This window comes from Crinia signifera, chromosome 1 (genome assembly GCF_055691185.1).
Source record: "Crinia signifera chromosome 1, ASM5569118v1, whole genome shotgun sequence".
Lineage (NCBI taxonomy): Eukaryota > Metazoa > Chordata > Amphibia > Anura > Myobatrachidae > Crinia > Crinia signifera.
The window spans coordinates 192,428,519-192,443,992 of record NC_139217.1 but is presented as its reverse complement, the minus strand read 5'-3'; the positions used below and the strand labels follow the sequence as shown (position 1 = coordinate 192,443,992).

At 44.0% G+C, this 15,474-nt stretch overlaps 1 protein-coding gene across 9 annotated transcripts in view; it reads left to right on the top strand.

The window, feature by feature from the left end:
• The first annotated feature begins 220 nt into the window (after window positions 1-220).
• The window catches only part of BMPR1B (bone morphogenetic protein receptor type 1B), a 451,702-nt gene continuing 436,448 nt past the window's right edge, over window positions 221-15,474 (top strand). For 6 of the 9 annotated variants that reach the window (XM_083179077.1, XM_083179078.1, XM_083179082.1 and 3 more), the window contains exon 1: window positions 222-443. The gene's annotated coding sequence lies outside the window, so the exon portion shown is untranslated. Of the gene's footprint in view, window positions 444-12,227; window positions 12,246-15,474 lie in introns of those variants that run through there. The other 3 variants (XM_083179085.1, XM_083179084.1, XM_083179076.1) reach the window with 2 other exon arrangements.

Genomic DNA, 15,474 nt, shown 5'->3' with positions numbered 1-15,474 from the left:
TATATCAGAGTAATATATATATTTTTTGTCATTATTATATTTATTTGTTTGTCTATCATATATGCTGAGCTTAGTTTGTGTTACTTGGAGCTCCCACTCCCCTCTGTATCAGTGTGAGGGAATAAATTGTGTGAGTGAGTATTGTGTATTGTAGAGAACAGCAGCTCTGGTTGTGTGGGCTGAAAGCACCAGCTACAGAAACAAGTAGCTTCTCAATCACTAGTGGGAGCTATACAGAGGGACAGCCAGGCAAGGAGTGAGGTAACAGCTAAAAAGAAAGGACGAAGGCAAGGCAGTGAGCAGCCTGGAGAGAGAGTGGCAGCCACACGTCCTGCAGCCGGGGGGACCCTCAGCTCACAAGTCATTTGCCTTCATTGGATGCCGTGTATGTGCAGCGTGTGTCGCGACCAACGCGCAAGTCAGTGCGCTTTCTGCGCTCTCAGGTACGTGCAGACCCGGCAAGCGCAGCGTCATTACTGTTATCTGTACTGTATATGCGCAGAGAGGCACAGCGAACATACTGTACATACATACACGGAGCGTGATGAACACAGATACTTTGTATCTGGTGTAACTGGTTTATAATCTCCTTACTGCGTTATGTGTAGCAGCAGATTGCCTTCACTAGCTATGGGTTAGGGTCCTGCAGCAGTTGCACATTTAGGTCGCCGCGTTTCATACAGATGTTTGTTGATGTATCACTTATTAACAACTAGTATACAAAGTATTGTACATGGCTGGATGAGTTATCCCCGGGCTGTGGGTGAGTTACATGACTGCCTGTACACTACAGTTGTATCAGTAGCATGTTACTAGGATCTGTCATTGCAGAACACAGTGAGCACACAAGTCACCTGGGCTGTCAGTGCTTTCTGCACACAGTACATGTGGTTCCTGACCAGTGCCCAGCAGGATGTGCCATCCTGTTTCAGTAAGAATGTCCTTTGTGATTATAGGTAAATTAGGTACTTTGATAATGTTATAAGTAACTCTCCTTTATTAATGAACACATACCATTGAACATCAAACATTCAAGATCAGCGGCCTTTGATATGAATAAATACAGTATTACTGCGGAATTTTGCATGGCTAGGAATACTGTTCCAATCACACTGCAAGAGTGAGGAAAGTATTCTGTCACATTCTACCACTAAAAGCTGGGTACACTCTAGACCAGGCATTCCCAGGTTTCGGTATAGATGATAGACAATATCTAGGCCGACAGTGACTAGGTTCGACATTGACAGACGGTCGACATAAGCTGAAGGTCGGCATGGACATGATCAATTTGAATAAGGTCGACATGAGTTTTTCACATTTTTTGTGTACCGCGTCCCCTTGCATGGCTCACCATGATCCAGGCACGGCTGCCCTCGGCCAACACTATGCCCACTCTATGCCCACTTGGAAAGTCGCCCATGTCCATGTTGACATTAAGCTTGTGTCCACCTGTCAATGTCGACCTAGGGTAGGTCAACCATTCTTCGGTGTGGACATAGTCACTGTCGACTATTAGTTGTCAACCTAGACATTATCAACCCAGGGACCTCATACTGTATTCCCAACCTCTGTCCTCAAGGCACACTAATGCTGGCCACACAACAGACCAACTTTTCTCCAACCATCCAACTAGTTGCTTGTATGGAATAAAAATATGGTACCGGATGGGAGCAAATATAATATTTACCTCAGAAATTTGCTCCCAAAATCTGGAAAAGGACAAAAACTGTCACTCAGACACGGTGCTGTAGTTGAACCTGCTTAATTGAAACAATTTGACTGAATGTTTTTGTCCCATTTTCCTGGGTTTGTGAGAACATTTCTGATTGTCCTTTGCTCCTATCCAGTACCATATTTTTATTCCTTCCAAGCACTGTTGGATGGTTGGAGGAAAGTTGGTCTGATGTGTGGCCAGCATTACAGTGCACGTTTTAAGGACATCCAGGCTTCAGCACAGGTGTTCAAATCAAAATAGCTGAAGTACTAATTAGGTCACCTGTACTGATGCATGGATATCACTAAAACCTGCACTGTTACGGTTAGTGTGCCTTAAGGACCGTGGTTGGGAATACCTGCATCCCATACGATGTGCAAATGGCACTAATATATATATATATATATATATATATATATATATATATATATATATATATATATATTACTTTCTACCTATCAACAGATTGATTTGTAATATTAGTTATTATAAAATTCTCTTTTTACATGAATTTGAAATGCATAGACTAATTAAATACGTGATGGGCAGATCAAATGAACTAAAAAATAGGTGTCCTCAAAGTTATACTGATTATTCACTAGCTTGTTGCCCAAAGTGAATTATGAATTATTCAAAAAGTACATAAATCTGTCAAAACAGTTTTTGTGACTTTAGCACAAATCATTTTGTAATTTGAGACACAAGTGAATATTAGTAGGTACCCCAATATGAAAATTAGCCCTTTTTTCTTTTAAATTTGGAGCTATGACCATTGAGAATGTGTAATAACTGTGTAAATGTATCATATTGTTTTTCTGCCGCCAAAGTTTCTTTCTGCAGAGGTGATAATTCCACGCATCGTTACCACCTCCCTTATTTGTAGGTCAATTTTGGCTATATAGGCAACGGCCTGCATGTTCAGTGGGATTCCATTGACGTCACTGAACAATATCATTTATAATATCAGTCTGTGTGTACACCAGGCATGGCCAAACTGTGGCCCTCCAGCTGTGAAACTACACATCCCAGCATGCCTTGCCATAGTTTTAGCATTCCTTAATGGCACAACTATGACAAGGCATGATGGGACTTGTAGTTTTAAAACAGCTGGAGGGCCATAGTTTGGCCATGCCTTGTGTTCACACTATATCGTCCACCTGCGGGTTGTCTAGTGTGTACTGGGATTTACCTTCCAGTCATTGCTCAGAAACGCCCTTCAATTTCTGAGGACTGGATGATTGGTTACCAGTTTTTTTTTCCCTAACCTGCCCAAGTCTCACGCAAGTTGTGCAGGACAAAGGATGATATAGAAACACCACTTTTTGTGTAAACTAATTTAAGCTCAACATATTCTACCCAGGGTAATCGTTCGCAGGTCGCCCAAGGCCGTTGCTTGATCTGGTATCAAGGGTGGAATATATAAATTGTGGAGTTTATTACCCACAATAACTGCACCAATTCTGCATTATGCATATTTTACTTTTTTTGTGTGTAGTTTTCTTCCTGTTGTAATGCAAAGTCCTTTGTAAAAAAAAAAAAAAAAAAAATTCTGTAAAGCAAACTGCTGGAGAAAAGCGCTATATACATGTAAATAAAATTGTAATTATTACTACCCAATTTAGGCCTAAACCAGTTCTCCATATACTACATACTTTTCAGTGCATTTTTAATATATATGTACATGTATGAACAGCACTACATCACTACACCTCACTTAATTTAGTGTTCCCCAATAGTTTGTAGAAGACATTTATTGAGAGCGTTTGGAAGTAAGCCCCATATACATAGGGATATTTCTGCTAGCCTGCATGCTGAGTAATGCAGGCATGTGCTTCTGTGTATGGGCAATCTGTGCTGACCTGTGTTCTCTGGTTAGTGATCTAGACATCGCTTAGAAAATGGGCTAAAATCGACCAGTGTTTATGAGCTTTAAGATTATGTTTCAATTATTTAGCTAAGGCAATAATTATTTCATTCAGTACAGTGGGGCATTGACTTGTGACTGTAGTTTTTTTTTATAAAACAGAAGTTGTAAAAGACAGGCTCATGGAGACCTTTATTACAATTTATCCACTTACCTAACCATCATGCATAGCGTTACTCAGCACAACAAACAAAAATAAACCTGTTTCTATCCATCTGGGCCATAGCTAGGTTGGTACAACACGTGCCACTGCACAGGACACCGCAAGCCAGGAAGCGCTGTTCTTTAGCACCTGTTCATTTTCTGTTTTAGTCCATCTCACTAGCACTTTCCACCTCTTTTATCCCCAGGATCACGTGGCGCCCCATCTCCCCGTCATGAGACCTTCAGTCACACACTCCTTTATGAAAGGCACATATTTAAAATTACTCCCATAATTTCCATACAGGAGCAGGGTACCAAAATGTCTAGTTACAGCTTTGCTATCAACACCCTACATCCTGAATCCCAAACCTCACATAAGTACACAAATAAAAAATATAACTTAAGGGATTCATCAAGAAGAGAAAATATTGCATTGACCACATTGTTATCTAATTAATTATGTAGGTGCCTGCTGGCATTTTACCATGTTGGCAGCCTTGCTTGCTGGTATATAATCGAATGGTCATCTCTGGGTGTACAATTACGCAGTTAGCTGCACCACGTTTTATATTATCGGACAAGTGGCTATAGGATGGTACTTCTAGCGTATCCAATTTCAGGTGAGGGATGTTCCTGACTGACATATAATCATGTGGCCATCATGTTTGACGGTATATAAATGTAGACTCCACCTGCCTGGTATTAAATCTTATATGTAAATCTAAATAATATATAATTAAATGGGGACCCTTGTAGTGGATAATTCTGTGGCCAATTCTGATTTCTGGTTTGTGATCATATCTAATTTTGCATTAAACCATGTTGCACTGCAGATTTCAAATGAGGAAAAATATTTAGGGGTCTATTTACTAAGCCTTGGATGGAGATAAAGGGAACAGAGATAAACCATGCCATCTGTAGGTCATCCTTAGGTTTAATTAAGTGTTGAGGGACAGGATTCTGTTTGTCCACATAATTTAGGATTGGAAGACCCCAGTACTGGTTTTCCCTGTTAATTTAACCGTTTATAAATTGAATTGATCCTGGACCACCAACCCAGGGCACCTCTGCAGGTGTCCCAAGGCACCCCGGGGTGCCACGGCACAACTGCCTTAAACTGTTGGCCATGTTCCTCACACCATTCCTGAACAACTTTTTGCAGTGTGGCAGGGTTGAAAGAGGCCACTGGCATCAGGAAATACTGTTGCCTTGATGGGTGTACTTACAATGTTTATTTACAGATAAATCATCGCACATCTACTGTAGCTTCAATATGCCATATAGCATTAGATCCCTGGGGCAAGTGAGCTGACAAATCCTGTGCACACCACTAATGTCAAGCGTCTTTTTTGCTGAAACATAGGACACGCCAGGTGACTGCGCTGGTTAATATAATATTCTACACTTATGTGTGCAATGCAGTTTGTATTTGAAGCCCCGCCGCATGGAAATAACCCCTAGCCCTTGCATCATAGAACTTTGTCAGCAGATTAAGAGACTCAGTCACACATGGAAATACAATTGTCACATATAAAATTCAGCACAGTCTTTAGGTGCGCCCCATCCACATCTTGTTGTGACTAAGATGCATTATCAACAAAGGTCGCAAGCAGAAAGGGAGTGTAGCCTGAAAAAAGTGTACCTGTGTATGCATACAGGGGCATCAAGAGAGGAGGAGGGGTTACTAATTACCTTGGTTCAATGGAGGAGCACAATGGGGGCCTTGGTCCTCCACCCATTACCTAGAAGCAGGAGCTGCAGGAGGTCTCCTCAACCCAGCACCTGCTGCTGTATGCTGGGCTGCAATGTCACCAGGGAGGGCATGTAATGTACTTTTTTTTTTTTAAGGGTGCATGGCCACACGTTCCGTGATTAGGTCACACACAGTGGGTGCAGGAGATGCAGTTGCTATGGGGCGCGGTGGGTGGGGTGGCCGAGGATAACGTAGCAATCTCCTGCACCCTTTTAATTTTTTTAAATAGTGCTGCTGTCCCAGAGTCCCATGCCCCCAGTGAAGTCTTCTGTATTAGAATGGAATGGTCTTGCAGGAGAATGGAAGCGCAGAGCTGGAGGAGGCGGTCCACTCTCTAGTGACCAGCCAGCATCAGCGCAAAATAGAAGAGCGCCTGACCTGTCGGTCCAGTTGCCAACAATTATGACAGGACAACCAGTGTGGTGGTGTGCAATTGGAGACCTGGCAGAAGTGCGCAGACCCGGCGGTGTCCTGTGGAGACAGGTGTATCAGTATGGAGACATGGCGGTGTGCAGTGGAGACAGGCGCAGTAGTGCAGGGACCCAGCAGTGTGCAGTGGAGACAGGCGCAGCAGTGCAAGGACCTGGTGGTGTGGAGCGGAGACCGGGCAGTTTGGGGAGGTACACAGCAACACCTTCATTAGGAGGGGGGTTGAGATGGTACACAGCGACACCGTTATTAGGAGGGGGTGAGGAGGTACCCTTACTAGGAGGGGAGGGTGCACATTTATTATGAGGGGAGGGGGGTTTGAGAAGTTACACAGCAGCACCTTTACTGGGAGTGGGGGGGGGGGGGGCAATCCTGCCCTCTCTTTTTTCTCCCCTGCCACCGCTCTTTCTCTCCACCCAATCTCTTACTCCAACTCTATCTAACCTCTTTATCTCTCTCTGCCCGAGTCTTTTATCCTCTCTCTCTTTCCTCCCTAATTCTTTCCCCACACCCCCTTTTTTCCTCCCTCTTTGACAGCTTCCCATCCCTCTCTCTACCTGAGCTCCCTCTCCCTCTCCACTCTCTCTCTAGCCCTGTCTCTCCATGACACTCTCTCTGACAGTCCCCCCCCTCTTCTACCTATCTTTAGCCCTGTTTCACCATCACCACAACACCTTCTCTTCCCTTGTCTCTCGTGGACACTCTCTCTCCCTCCCCCTATCTCTCACTGAAACTCCCTTTCTCTCCCCCTAGATCTCGCTGACACACTCTCTCCCCCTATCTCTCGCTGACACATTCTCTCTCTCTCACCCTATCTCTCGCTGACTCTCCATGTCTCTCGCTGACTCTCTCTCCCCGGCTCTCGCTGACACTCCCTCTCTCTCCCAATCTCTTGCTGACACTCCCTCTCTCTCCCCGTCTCTCGCTGACACTCCCTCTCTCTCCCCGTCTCTCGCTGACACTCCCTCTCTCTCCCCCCATCTCTCTCCTCATCACTCACTCCCCGTATCTGGCTGATACTCCCTCTCACTCCCAATCTCTTGTTGACACACTGTCTCTCGCTGATACTCTCTCTCTCTCCCCATTTCTCACTGACACACTCTCTCCCCGTCTCTCACTGACACTCTCTCTCCCCATCTCTCGTTGACACACTGTCTCTATCCCCATCTCTCGTTGACACTCTCTCTCTCCCCGTCTCTCGCTGACACTCTTTCCCCGTCTCTTGCTGACACTCTCTCTCACCTTGTGAGCACTTCCTTTTGCACAGTGGTTACCAGACACTTTGTCCCAGAATAAGTTCAGACGGCTTCCTAGCAATAGGTGGGTATAACCTGCTCAGGAAAGGCGGCTAATATTGGTGAAACTTGAGTTTGCAGGAGGCTGCTCAAATACTATGCAAAGAGTAACAGCCGCTGCCTGTAACGTCACTGCCGGTGCATGTAACAACATGTTTGCAGTAGACAAGGGGTGGTTAAACCAGTCCTCAAGATATAGTAACCATTCATTTTTTCCAAACCACATAGCTGGTGCATCGGTGAAGTCATTACTAATTGTCACATCTTTAATCATGTGGTCATTCATTCCTATCCAACACATTCTACAGATCCACAGGTGTCCCGGAAAACATGAATTGTTGGTAGATTTTGAGGGCTGGTTTCACCACCCCTGCATTAGACATTAGAGTTGTTAACTGCTGCCTGCTGATTTTTGTTTTGGTTCTTTAAATAGTAGCTGCAGTGGGAGGGGGTGCGGTCATTTGGTCTATAGCATGATGGTAGACATTAGGTTGAAACCATTAGGTCGACATGGGACTAGGTCGACATGGTTCTAGGTCGAAAGGTCATTAGTTCCACAGGTCGTTAGTTCCACAGGTCATTAGTTCGACAGGGTCTAGGTCGACAGTCAAAAGGTCAACATGGGGTTTTTCACTGCTTTTTTGAGCCGACGTGTGCCGACAGGCGGTATTTTATGCCCTACCATCCATTAGGGAATAGTGGGAGAATAAAGTGTGCCTGATGCATAGTGAGCTGAATGAGCGATGTGGTGCACTTTAAACTGTGTCCATGTCGACTGTGTTGACATTCAGGTCAAAAAACAGTGAAAACCCACATTTCAACCTTTTGACTGTCCACCTAGACATTGTCGAACTAATGACCTGTTGATCTAACGACCTGTCAAACGAATGACCTTTCAACCTAGAACCATGTCGACCTTTTGCCATGTCAACCTAATGGTGTCGAACTAATGACTGTCGACCATCATGCTGTAGACCAAATGATCCAAACCCAGCGGGAGATGATTGCTGATTCTGATGCCAGTTACCCAAAGCCTGTCTAACTGTCATTGCAGTCTTTCCTCTTTCTGCTGCCTGGACCAGCCACTGCCTTCTGATGGACCAACTACTCTCTGTACACCAAAGCTTATTGCCTGTACAGTAGTCAGCCCTGTTTGATCTCAGAGTATAAATCACTCTAATATCTGTGTGTTCACATTTTGAGAAATAAATCCCAAATCTACTCATTCATTACTCACTGCATTATCTTTGGTACCAGACATTGGCTCCGATTCGCAAAAAGGCAAAGATCAAATTCCTATCGTATCCCAGAGGATGTGATTGCAGTTTGAAGGGCTGTGGTAGGGAGGTTAAGCAGCATTCATATGCTTGACAAAGTAGGCATGTCCAGACCATTTTTGGGGTGGTTGTGACCTGGCGTCTCATACAGTTGAGGACATTCTCGGTCAGTCGGACGTGGGTGGAGTGTATGCACGAGCGTCTCACACGCTCGTGCATCCATTGTCGAGAATGGGGCACACGAACGTCTCCTTCATGTGCGTACCCCATTCGGTGGACGGTGAGGGCTGGCGGGCAGCGATCGGCACGATGAGAGCTGCTCAGATGGAGAGCAGCTCCATCTGTACTTTTATCTGCAATACCATTTGGTAAATGACTACAACAAATCCTGGAGACAAAATAGTGGCGTTAACACATAGCTAAATAAAATAGCTTCCAAAATGGCAAATGTTCAGATACTTTTGTGATTTTACAGAATTGTTGTGGAAGTATTCTGTAAAAATATATTCTTTACAAATTGTTTATAGTGTTTACAGCTTTGTTTTGTTTAGGTGTATTCACTAAAACTTTATCATCTGTTGATGTATTTGTTTGACATAGTGGTGTTTAAAGGGCAGACGAGATGGACCAAGAGTTTCTTATCTGCTGTCAAATTCTGTTTCCATGTTTCTCTGCATTAATGACCTCATTCATTTAACCATTAGAACATATGTCTATAAAACTAAGCAGATTTGAATCAATATATATGCTGAATGAAACATGTCATATAGTGCCATATTTCTCTACATGTATTTGTATACTAATTTGCATTAATGTTTAAACATTCATCATAGAATGATATATTATTTAATCAAATAAAACATTTTACTACATAGCAGCATTTACTAGTCTGTTCATTTGTTATATAGCTATAACAGTCATGCATGGCAAAACCTACAATAAGCTTCATACTCTAGGTAGAAACGGTATAAAGTCTGTCTCTTACAAATTATGTAATACTCGCAGTGATCCGAATTTGGCCCCGATAGTCGTGTTTTGCGCATGTGCATTTCTGTGCATGAGCAAACCGTGTCAATGAATGACAGTGGAACGCCCAGCATTTTATGGCCGTTCCCATGGGTACGCAGTCGGGCCAATGCCTGCCCGGGAAGCCGGGGGCCGGCCTGCCTGCCCTGCTTTTGTCCTGCCGCGTGCAAATGGAAGTCCGTTGAGATTGACTTTTATTTGCGAAGGCAGGACAAATCATTCCAGGGTCATAGTCCATCGAATGATTTCTTCTGCTAGCGGCTCATTCACGGGCATGTGTTCTCATTACACATATGCTTCCATGTTTCTAAATGGATTTGGCGCTGGGGGGACGACGACATTCGTGGAGCGGCGTCTCAAGCGCTCGGTAAGCTGCGATGTTCGCAGCTTACTGAGCAAACCTGAATTCCAATACAAAAGTAGGGATTTATGGTAAATATGGGATTTGTGGACTACATACTCATGGTGTTTCTACATTGAGAACCTTGTTGTATCTTTGTAATGTATATATTGCTTTCTTTCTTTTTGAATACAAATGCTACCAGGTGACCTCAGTGGGGTGTATCACCGTCACAACTCGCTAATGAGCATTGAATATACCCCAGAGATGGCCAACACCATTGGTTCTCAGCAACCTACTGCAGTAGCCTTTTCTCCACTTAATATAAATATATATATATATATATATATATATATATATATATATATATGCCCAATTAATAAATATACCTACTCTCCAAAATGTTCTTAGGGACTCACAATTTGGTTGCTTTCGATACTGCCATGGTCAGATTGGCCATATACATTACAGGTAAGATTCATCATAGGCCATTGCACCTGGGTGGCCGCATGTCAGTTGTAGCCCCACCAGGGACAAGAGACAGGATTAGGAGTTGTGTGTGTGTGTGTGTGTATATATATATATATATATATATATATATATATATATATATATATATATATATATATATATATATATATATATATATATATATATATATATATATATATATATATATACACACACACACACACACATACATATTTCTTCATATATATATACACACACACACACACACACACACTAGTAAGCCAGCTCGAAGCAAAAGCTTTGAAAGCTAGTCTGCTACCTTCTGTGTTTGTTCATGTGTGAGAAAAAGATACAGTTTCACTCTCTGGGCGGGATTCGCTTATCTAAATAGGTGGTAAAAACCCTGTTATCAGGGTGTTTACCGCATTTTAATATGCGGGAGGTATCGCCAAATACCGCTGATACCCCATAGAAGCCTATCCACTTCTTAACGCACCCACGCCACCCCAAGTGGACCACCGCCGACTCGCGGCGACTCCACCCCCCCTCACCTGTGACCTCCTACTCTCTGCACTGTAAATCCTCTTCCGGGTGCAGGGAGGAGAAGGAGAGCCCACCTGCCCGCAGCAGCCAGGTAAGGGAGGAGTTCGCCAGGACCCCACTGCGCATCCCCGGCTCACCGCAAAAGACAGCTCTTAACGCTAAAGCTGTCTTTTGCCATAATTATCGCCTGTAGAATACAGTAAGTATGCACTGTTTACTACCTGGAGAATACAGCAGGACCCCACTAGTTACCTCCTGGATAATACAGCAGCGCCACATTGGTTACCAGCTGAAGAATACAGCAGGATCGCCGCATTGGTTACCACCTGGAGACTACAGCAGGACCACACTGGTTACCACTTGAGAAATTCAACACGGGTTACTGCCTGAAGAATACAGCTGGGCCGCACTGGTTACCAGCTGATGACATGCAGGGCCGCACTAGTTACCGGCTCAGGACATGGTAGAGCTGCACAGGCGACACCATGCAGGTTCACTTGTCACACTAACAATGTAACTAGCTGTGCAAGGCCAGATTGCTGCATATACACTTCCTTTAAACCCCTTACTAGGTTGTGATTGACTGCAGGGCAACTTGCAGTCCAGGGGCGGGATGTTCTAACATCCGCAGCCCGGCTCCGCCCCCCATCTCATACATAATTATCGCATATGCTCTAACATATGTGATAATTATGGCAAAGGACAGCTCATGCGTTAAGAGCTGTCCTTTGCGGTGAGTCAGCGGGTCCCGGCTGCTCCCCGCCCCCTCCCTTACCCGGCGCTGCTGCTGCACCGGGCTCTGAGGGTGCACAGGTGAGGGGGGGGTGGGGTCAGTGCGGGGCGGCGGTGGGTCGTGGTAGAAGCCCATAGGCTTCTATGGGGCATCGCCAGATTTTTCTGGCGATGCCCCCCCCCCCCCCCCCCGTCGCGGTAACCCGGCGGCAAGGGATCCTTAGAGCATCCCAAAATGTGGTAAAAACCCAGATAACGGGTTTTTACCGCATTTTTAGTTTAGAGAATCTCCCCCAATGTTGATAAAGATGAGCTCAGCAAAATGGAATGCAGCAATTGCATTCAGACTGCACACAGAAGCTTGAATAACCCCAGGCACATGAGTGGTTAACTACTGGTCTGAGAACATGCTGCAATCAGGATTCTGTGCACCTGTGTAGTCAGCTTGGGAAGGTGCTGCAGTTTGGAGAATGGTATGCACACAGCATACCCTAGAGTCCATGGGAAGCCTGCAAAGAATCATTTTAGTTTGCCAGATGCTGGAGCCCTCCTATCAGAGGACCTGACAGACCCTCTACTGTACCTGCAGTGATACTGGTGAGTACCTGGAATGCCAGTGCTATGCCCGTGTCCTCAATTGGGAGTTTTGGGCCTTCCTGTAAAATTCCTGAGATTTGCTGTCAGTTCTGCAACTGTCATTGTCCTTTATTTTACAATGTTGCATATTTAATAATAGTATAAACAATGTATACATTTTTTATTTTAAAACTAGACCTTGAGGTCTGTGTTGAGGACCATCATGGACATAATCTTTCTTGTTCTGGCGCAGCCCCTAACCTGCTGGGCATCAGTGTAATTACAATTAAATAAATCTCACTTCTTCTCAAATACAGTGCACCCACAGTGGCACTATTCTCTGTTCAGTGTTGTAGCTCTTGGCAAGTTCTACAAGCGGTAAACTCAAGGGAACCCCTGAACAACAGACAGTAACTGGGCATGACTCATGCAACTTGGCACATTTACTAAACACCCTGGCAACTGGAGGGCCAGAAAATCATTAGATTTTCCCGCAGAATTAAGTAAAATGGTTTAAATGATTATAACAGTAAATTACACGTTAATACTAAATATTATCCTAAAGATGAAAACAGTTTCATGATGCTTATTAGTGACAAGCAATGATATAAACATTGATGACAAATGTATACATTTACAATAATCAGGCAACTGGTATGCATGAAGAGTGGTGGCATTGACGACTCACTCATTCTTAGCATGTAATCACTCAACCTGTGGTTAGGCCTGATGTGAGCAATACTTATGTCTGTGCAGAGGCAGAACTCTGGGAGGCAATGGAGTCATCTGCCACCGGGCTCCTGCTCTCAAGGGGGCACCTCTTCACCTCTGCCAGTTTAAATCCATTAATTGAAAGCCATCAATATCGCTTCTGTGGCTGAGTTCTGAAATATATATGTCTCTCTATCTATCTATCTATCTATAATGTATATTTCATAACAGACTATATATATTTTGCTTAACGTTTGTGCGTGTGTGTGTGGGGGGGGGGGGGGGGCACCAATATTCATCTTGCCTCCGGGCATCTGGGCTTGTAGATACACTCCCTCACAGCAAATAGCATCTAATTGCAAGCAAGGGAGATGACAACATGAACTGGAAAATAAACCTGTGATACGGCAACTGAAGCAATTGTAAAATGTATTGACCTAGAAATGACTATGTATATGACATAATAATGTGTAGTAGTGAAGTAGTCCTAGAAATTCCATTCATACCATTAACTGGTCTGCTTCACATCTAAGGCAAGTGCATACCTCCCAACATGACCCTCTCCAGGAGGGACACATTGCTCTGTTTCTGGACTTTCCTCTTAATTTAGGATTGCCATCACCTGTGCTGAAACACCTTTCTTATTAGTTAACCTGTTCAAAAACAAAAAGTCCAGAAGCAGAGCATTTTGTCCCTCCTGGCATGGGTCATGTTGGGAGGTATGCAAATGTGAGAAATGCAACACTGTACATCATACTTGTCCTACCTGACCCTCTCCTTCAGGGAGAAAATGCTCTGTTCCCGGACTTCCCTGGTAATGTGTGATTGCCATCACCTGTGGGGAGCTAGGTAATTGATAAGAAAGGTGTTTCACCACAGGTGATGACAATCATACAATACCAGGGAAGTCCTGGAATAGAACATTTTCTCCCTCATGGAGAGGGGCAGGTATGCTGTACTTGTCTACTCTTCGCAAATGTTCAGAGTACTGTTATGGACCCCGAGGGTAGGTCATCCTACGGGATACATGATGGGTCCAGTGACATATTTCTCAGAGAATCAGGCCATTTTGCCCTTTGTGATTAACAGCATTTTGCCACTGAGAGGCTAGTAGTGATTACCTGCTTCTACCTTCCAAAACCACTCTGGATAGTAAGAAAAACAAGTGTCAAATATGGAAAATACCTTCCAGTAGGCCCCTCAAGTAAATTCAGCACAAAATGAAATTGTACGGTGTATCCAAGTGAATGGGAAAATGGGGTGTGGCTTATTAGATAGACGGTCAACAGGGTCAAAAGGTCAACATGGGAAAAGTCGACATGGATAAAGGGTCGACATGGAAAAGGTAGACACATGAGCAAGTTGACATGAATTATTCATATTTGTTTTCTGTCAATTTTGACAACTGTCGTACAACAAAGTACCCTCACATGGCTCGTGCTTGGCTCGGTGCCTCGCTACGCTTAGCGCACTCTTATATTTTCCCTCTATGCTGACATGGATGGTAAAGTAAAAACAAGCCAGTTTAAAATAAAAATCATGAAAAACTCATGTCGACTTTTGCATGTCATCCTTTTGACACTGTCAACCTATTGTATATCAACCTTTTGGGGAATTGACTGTGTATTTAGACACTGTAGGTATCTCAACTGGAGCAAGAGAGAAGGAACCCATAGCGATTTACACTTATCTTCTACCAGTTGGACGCAAGAGGCGCATTAAATGGCAATCTGCTGTAATCTCCATCCATAGCAGCTAATGTTTTCCATATCTCTGCAATCCACTGCACTTTAACACAGTAGTTGTTAAAGACCGCAAAACATCTCTCGCTGAGGGGGTAAAATTGCTTTACTAAAGCTTATCAAAAAGAATCATGTAGGAGAGATCAATCTAACAATAACTTTTTACACCAAACAAATCCATATGTGTTCATGGATAATGTTTCAATAAAAATGCGATAAAGGGATTAAATGATATGATATGATGTGAAGAAAGCATATGTATAAAGGAAATGACAGATACAGCTATATGAATCATAACCACATATATTCCAACTGAAAAGTTCAGGGGGAAATAGTTTTCCTACTGGTGTTGACAAAATAAAAATAGTTACAGATCAGGAATGCTCAACAATTATTATTTTTTTTTTACTGCACATTCATATGTAGCAATCGCTGGACGCCGACTTTTTGATGCGGCAGGTAATGGCAGCTTTTTTAGGCATTACTTTATAGAAGTCTATGATCTTCTTTCTGCATGCCACCACCTTAGCCTTCCCCGCCCACACACTCTGCCCCCCCTCACCTCCAATCCTGACAGTCTTACAGCACACTCGCCATATCCAGTAAGCTCCTCCTCCTTAGCTGCAGCGACTACATATTCCAGGTGCAGGGAGGTGGAGCCTGAGAGTTACTACAGCCATCAGCAGCTTGAGGCTCCCGGGGCTAGGAAGCAAGGCCACCCACAGGCACCCTCTTTCCCGGTATCATAGATTGACCCATCATACACAGTCATATGGTCGACCACTAATGGTCGACAG